The sequence below is a fragment of the Marmota monax genome, unplaced genomic scaffold (assembly GCF_021218885.2).
Source record: "Marmota monax isolate L192 unplaced genomic scaffold, Marmota_monax_Labrador192_F-V1.1 WCK01_AAM20220418_F8-fsc00082, whole genome shotgun sequence".
Lineage (NCBI taxonomy): Eukaryota > Metazoa > Chordata > Mammalia > Rodentia > Sciuridae > Marmota > Marmota monax.
This window is the reverse complement of record NW_026695207.1, coordinates 7,203,843-7,211,345: the sequence shown is the minus strand read 5'-3', so window position 1 is coordinate 7,211,345 and position 7,503 is coordinate 7,203,843.

The following is a 7,503-nucleotide window of genomic DNA, read 5'->3' as shown; positions in this document are numbered from 1 at the left end:
AGTACTCCCCATGGCACCTTGGAAAGGACTCAGGGTCAGCACGCTGAAGTACTCCCCATGGCACCTTGGAAAGAACTCAGGATCAGCACGCTGAAGTACTCCCCATGACACATGGAAAGGACTCAGGGTCAGCACACTGAAGTACTCCTCATGGCACTCTGGAAAGGACTCAAGGTCAGGACACTGAAGTACTCCCCATGGCACTTGGAAAGGACTCAGGGTCAGGACACTGAAGTACTCCTCATGGCACTTGGAAAGGACTCAGGGTCAGCACACTGAAGTACTTCCCATGGCACTTGGAAAGGACTCAGGGTCAGCACGCTGAAGTACTCCCCATGGCACCTTGGAAAGGACTCAGGGTCAGCACGCTGAAGTACTCCTCATGGCACTTGGAAAGGACTCAGTGTCAGCACGCTGAAGTACTCCCCATGGCACTTGGAAAGGACTCAGTGTCAGCACGCTGAAGTACTCCCCATGGCACTTGGAAAGGACTCAGGGTCAGGACACTGAAGTACTCCTCATGGCACTTGGAAAGGACTCAGGGTCAGCACACTGAAGTACTTCCCATGGCACTTGGAAAGGACTCAGGGTCAGCACGCTGAAGTACTCCCCATGGCACCTTGGAAAGGACTCAGGGTCAGCACGCTGAAGTACTCCTCATGGCACTTGGAAAGGACTCAGGGTCAGCACACTGAAGTACTCCCCATGGCACTTGGAAAGGACTCAGGGTCAGCACACTGAAGTACTCCCCATGGCACCTTGGAAAGGACTCAGGGTCAGCACACTGAAGTACTCCTCATGGCACTTGGAAAGGACTCAGGGTCAGCACGCTGAAGTACTCCCCATGGCACCTTGGAAAGGACTCAGGGTCAGCACACTGAAGTACTCCCCATGGCACCTTGGAAAGAACTCAGGGTCAGCACGCTGAAGAACTTCCCATGGCACCTTGGAAAGAACTCAGGGTCAGCACGCTGAAGAACTCCCCATGGCACCTTGGAAAGAACTCAGGGTCAGCACGCTGAAGTACTCCCCATGGCACTTGGAAAGAACTCAGGGTCAGCACACTGAAGTACTCCCTATGGCTCTTGGAAACAACTCTGTGTCAGCACACTGAAGTACTCCCCATGGCACCTTGGAAAGGACTCAGGGTCAGCACGCTGAAGTACTCCCATGGCACCTTGGAAAGGACTCAGGGTCAGCACGCTGAAGTACTCCCCATGGCACCTTGGAAAGGACTCAGGGTCAGCACGCTGAAGTACTCCCCATGGCACCTTGGAAAGGACTCAGGGTCAGCACGCTGAAGTACTCCCCATGGCACCTTGGAAAGGACTCAGGGTCAGCACGCTGAAGTATTCCCCATGGCACCTTGGAAAGAACTCAAGGTCAGCACATTGAAGTACTCTTCACGGCACTTGGAAAGGACTTAGGGTCAGCACGCTGAAGTACTCCCCATGGCACTTGGAAAGGACTTAGGGTTGGTCTGCTAAAGTACCCCCCATGGTTTTTCGAAAAGGAGGTTCAGCCACTTAAGTGGGCCACAACCTGGTACCCCCACACCTCACGTTCACTCGTGATTTCCTGCAATCATCATTTGAAACCCCTGTGACAGGCAGAACATCATGTGGTCTCCTCCTTCAGCTGCGTTGTGGGTGTGGGTGTGTCTGGAGACCGCAGCCTGGCTCCAGTCCTGGTGACCTGGCACCTTCACCATCTGCGCTGGCGGTGTCCGAGACCCAGCCTGTCCTGAAGCCATCAGAGGGGAAGAAAATGAACTGCAGCCATGACGTGTGGAGAGGCCTTGGTGTGCAGCCAGTGCTCACAGCAGGAGGCTCACAATCAAGTTCCAACAAAAGGTCACATTTGAGATAAGTGGGAAGGAAGCGGTAATTGGCCCAGAGGCGCTAATTCCTCCTTGGCCAGCAATCTGATGCCGTGGGAGCCTTTGTTCAGGTAATTAAAACTGAGATTCTATGATAGCTCTAAAATGAGACCCTGGTGGCAGCAAGAGAGGAGAGGGCCAGGAAGGGTGGCCCTGTGTGGATCAGTGCGCATGGCCTCCCCAGCAGGGAGGGGTTTTCAAGGGGGGGTCAACAGCAGGAACCCACAAGGTCCCAGAGAGCCCAGGGTGGGGATCGGGAGGAGAGACTGAAGACAGATTCGGAGGGTCCCCAGCTGCCTTTTCACAGGTGAGAGGTATCCCCAGGCAGGGTCAGGAGACAAAGGGAAGGGACAGATGCTGACTTGTCCCTCCTTCCCCAGATAAAGGGCTGCAGGCAGCGTTGCCTCCTCAGCACGGGGGAAGTGCCCGCCAGGCAGACCAGTGGCTGGAGACCACTGGGTCAGCTGACAGGCAGGAGGAGGCCGGGGCCTGCCCAGAGAGGAGGGAGAAAGCTGCACGTGCCGTCTCACTGTTCCTGTAAACAGAGGCAGTGTCACATCCAAAGTGAGGTCCAGAGGGTACTGGACATCTCTGTTCTACTGTGCTCCATCCTTTCCCCAGCCCAATCTGAAGTATTCGCAGGCCCTTCTCAAACCCTGCTGGGAAAACACCCAGAACTTCTATCCTGTTGAGGTCGAGTGTCCAGTGGTCGACATTGCTGTACTGTCCCCAGATTGTGCATAAAGACCCACTGTGTTGGCGGCTGTGTGTCCACAGATGGCTCGGGCCTCTCTTGGGTGACCCTTTGTGCTTTGTGGTCCTTTTCCCAATTTATGTCACAAGAGGGCCTGGTGCTACTGTTCCCTCCATAGAGGTCACGTGAGGCCCAAAGGGGCAGGAGCCGGTCCCTAGCAGGAGCCCTCGGGAGTCCCGGGAGCCACGCATGCCCAGTCTTCTTCCACATGGAAAAGCATCGTTTTCTTGTTTAAAAGAGGCAAATGGAATTCCTGAGCTTCATTCCTAAGGCATGTTTTCTTGGTAAAACATAGTTCTTCACAAGATTCATTGGGAACACGACTGTGCTCCCAGCTACTCAGGAGGCTGAAGCAGGAGGTGGAAGTTCCAGGGCAGCGTCAGCACACAGCCAGGCCCAGTCTCAAAACAAGATGAGAAGGGCTGGGGCCTAGCTAGAGGCAACGTGCCCCGGTTCCACCCCCAGTATTTAACAATATGTATGTATTTTAGTTTATACATAGAACAATTACTTCGGTCTAGATTTTAGGATTAAGTAAAAGAAGAAGAAATACAGAAGTAGAGATGTTTTTAGGCTAAATCTCCTAAATGGAGATCGAGGGTGAAATGCCCTGTGAGTCTGTCTCCTTTCCCTGGTGTTCCTTCTCATTTTTTTTTAAAGAGAGAGAGAGAGAGAATTTTTTAATATTTATTTTTTAGTTTTCGGTGGACACAACGTCTTTATTTTGTTTTTATGTGGTGCTGAGGATGGAACCCAGCTCCCCGGGATGCCAGCCCCTCCTCCTCATTTCAGTGAGCACTGGCTTTTTGTTTGTCTGTTTGTTTCTGGTTTTGTAACTGAGGGAGAAGAAGAGGGTTGTGTTTTTGGCCGGGGACTTACTTTCCTAAGTAATCTGCACAGTGTGAGCTGAGGTGGTCCTGGGGATGCGTCCCTCCCGCCACACACCGGGAAGCTGGGGGCAGCACCTGAAGAGCCAGACACAGTTTCAAGTTATGTTTTACCTAAAGCCAAAAAAAGTGGGTGGGGGGCATGTAAAATAGACCCTCAAATACTGTGCTGGGTAGGGAAGACCCCACCAATAGGAAGTGGGAGCAGAGATCAGGAGCCCTCCCCCCCACACACACACAGCCGAGTTGCCTGGGGAGTCACACCTTTTTCCTGCACTTCCAGAGGGAGAGGATGGTTTCTAAAGGAGCCGGGAGACTGAAGAACGCTGAGCGGACAGGGCGGCTTCTGCAGCTGAGTCTTCAGCGGCTTCTCACACCCAAGTCTGTTTTGTTTTTATTTTCCCGATTTGTGCTCACTCTGGTTCAGGCCCGGGGAGTCTAGAGAACTTATTTTGCATGTGTAAGGCAAGAGGTGATTTCCAATATTATATGAGTATACTTTTCTCTGATACGAGAAAATGTGGATTTTTTATGCAGTTAGAGAGCATCTTCCAACAAAGCGCCTTCCACTCGTTTGTGAAAAGCCGGGGCTGAACACGCACAGCTTTCATGTTAAGATAAATGTGGATTTTCTCAGTAAATTCCAAACTGTTTGAACTTTTAAAAGACTATGATAGCTGTTAAGTGCTTAGAAAGAAACAGTCTGCAAACATTTCATTAGTCAGGACGCACTATTCATTTCCACAATTTGTTTTTACGCTGTAGTTTGAACTAATATGTTCTGCATTCTTTTGTACTAAAACAAGTCAGGTTCTCAGGCCTAAAAGCAAGGGCTGGTTCCTGTTTGAAGGTGCCTTCTGTAACAGAGTTCAGCAAAGCTGGACCAACTGATAACAACAACAGCAACCCTTTCCTTTTATTTGCGTGTTGTTTCCTTGGACCCTGGGTGAGCTCAGCTGTGCGTTGGGCGGCCGCAGGCTCTGCAGGGGTGGGAGGTCCCTGGCCAGTTTCCCCGGCTTCTGCTGTTCCTCCATCGCCCTTCCCTCGACTGTGCTGAAAGACCACCAGACACAGCCACTGGTGGGCGGGCCCTGTCCTGAAGGCCCTGTTTACCTGCCCCAAAGACAAGCCCCTGAGCAGGGCTCACTCCTGAGGACCCGGAGCCCTGGCCCCAGCCCCAGCCCCAGCCTCCTATCTTAAGGTTTGCATTCCTTCCTAGGGCTGTAGGTGACAGATGACAACCTAAAGGCCTCCAGTGGTGGCTCTGGCTGTGTAGTCTCTGTTGCTCAGGGATCTTTGGAAAGCCCTGTCCACACGGGGCTGCCTGAGCTGCGCCCCACGGCCTCCCGGCATCCACAGACTGGCCTGCTCCCAGGAACAAGCTGTGGATGCTGTTTCTGAGCTGTCCCATGCCATGGCCAGTCTGTGTCGGAGGCAGGCCCCCCACCTCCCTCTGCCTCTTGGGCCTTCCTGTGGGTTCCCGCTGGGGTGGTTTCCCGCTGTGCCACAGCAGGGTCTCCTCCTCATGTCTGTCCCTTGGCTCATCCCAGAGTGCCGTGTCCCTGCGTCTTGGGGGCATTGTGGTTCTTGGAAGGGTCTCCAGGGCAGGTCAAGACTTCCCCCTTCTCTGTGGCCCTGAGGCTGCATACTTGTGTCCATGTCGGGAGAAACAGGACAGACTCTACGCAGCAGCTGTTCAGTCTGGTTGTCACCATTTCTGACTTCAATGGAGGCCCTAAGCAGAGCTTCTGCCGGACCCCAGGAGATGACCTGGACTCTCTGAGGCTCTGTCTGCTGGGGAAGGACGCAGGTGTGATGGGAGAGGGAGAGAAGGGCTGTGGGCCCTGTGCCTCCCCTGGACACCTGGAGCAGGTCAGGGTCACACTGCTCAGCTGCGTGGGCCTCAGGTGCCAGGAGAGGGGTGTTTGCACAGTTACCAGTGAGCGTGGGGTCCTTGCTCAGGAGGACCAGGGACCAGCCCCTGCCTGGCCAGTACTTGAGGGACAGGGGAGCAGCGCTCTGTGCAGCACCTCCCAAATCCCCCAGTTCTCTCGAGCCCTGGTGACCCACCTGACTTGCTCGATCTGAAGGCCCCACACTCACACCCACCACTAACTCTGACACTGGTCTGTAGTTGATGGCGGGGTGTCTCCACGTCCCCTCGGGGAGAGCAGCCACCTACCTGCTCGGCCTCCCTGTCCTGGCCCCACCAGGCGAAGGCATGCAGTCTTTCAGTGCCTTCAGGATTTCAGCAGGCCTGCAGGCTCTGCCCCTGTGGAAAGGGACACCTTCTGCAGATTTGCTCCGAGGAGCAAGCAGCCCCTTAGGGCCCAGCACGCTCAGGTCTGAGGGAGCTCTCATTTTCCTCCACACAGCTTTTCCTGGGGCTCCCCCGGAGACCTTCCAGGCCGGAGGTTGGGTACGGGAAGGCTCCTGGAGGAGGCTCAGGATCCAGGTGGCCCACGTCCTCCTCTCCCTGCGGTTCCCACCCTGAACCTGGGCTCCATGGACCCAGGACTGCTCCTGTCTCCCAGCCCCTGGCCCTCCTCCTGCCAAACTCAGATGCTCTGGCCCACCCCAATTCCTGCCTCTGTTCAGCCAGCCCCCAGACCCGGGCCAGAGGTTTCCTCACTGCTCAGTGTGAGCTTTAAACAGGGCAGCATGCTCACCCACATCGCCGCAGGACAAGCTAACACAGCCACAGGAGAGATTCTCGGCAACCATTTTAATTAGGACATTTTCCTTTTAATCCAATGTTGAATTTCAAAATGCAAATAAAAAGGACGCTTCCATTACCAGCCACATCTACTTAGCAAGTGATGCCTACGTGTACATATTTTTAAGAATTATTTCAGATAAACCATTACTGGAGTTCTACTAGTTTTAAGCACAACTGATGAATCTAGTTTAGCACACACAGAGAAAAATCTGCTTTCTTTAAAAATATATTAATCTTCTCAAAATGGGAAATAGTCTTTGTGTTAATAAGACTAGGATCTTAACAGGGGAATTAAGCTAATTTGCTACTTATATCAAAGAAACAGTAGGTACTAATGTAAGATACATAATAATCATAATAAAAGCCTGCATTTGCATATTACCTTGCAATTTCCAAAGACTGACATGAATTATGGATCATGCTAATCCAGCGACGCAAGACTAATCAAGTCTCCCTCCAACAGCAGAGTCTCTAGGTTAAGTCAACTGTAGTCACTCAGAGACTTAAAGAAAAGCCATTCCTTTCTTTTAGTGTCTGGGTAATTCTTTTTATTTTACTGAGAATCAGAAGTCCTGGTGACATGTACTGTGGTGGTTCTCGACCTGTCCTCCTAGCCAGGGAGCTCCGGACCCCTGGGGCAGGGCTCTGGCCTCTCTGCCCAGAGCCTGGGGTAAGAGCCACCTGGAGCTCAGGCTGGGTCTCTGAAACCAGTTTCACCTGCTTGAAGCCAGCACTGGGCTTCCCGTTGTCCACTCCTGCTCTGTCCCTATCAGATGACACTGAGGCTGCACCACACAGTTCCCAGACACTGCTGGGACACATTCTCCCTGATGCACAAAGGATACCTTTGTCACAGCCCCTATGAGGCATGTGTGTGTCTGGCCTGGACAGAGTGACCTGGTTGGAGCCTGGCCCAGGGGCCACCCTGAAGGTGGCCTGCTCCTGGGTTCTCCCATCCAGCTCCAGAGACGTGTTTTGGACTGTGACCTAAATCCCCCCGAGGGAACAAGGAGGGCCGAGCAGTGCGGTGCATGAGGGCTGCCCCCTCAGCTTGCCACAGCCCTGGTCCTGCCTGGGAGCGGCCCCCAACCCCCGGTCGGCTTCTAAGAAGGGTTCCCATGACGCCGTGGCCACCGCAGGTGAAGAAGCCATGGTAAAGGGGCTTCTCTGGGGCTAATTAATAGGCACACTCCTCCCACTCGCAGAGGAAATGTATTTTGAGGAAGATTTTAGCTCACCTGAGGGTTTGTATCAGAAAATCTGT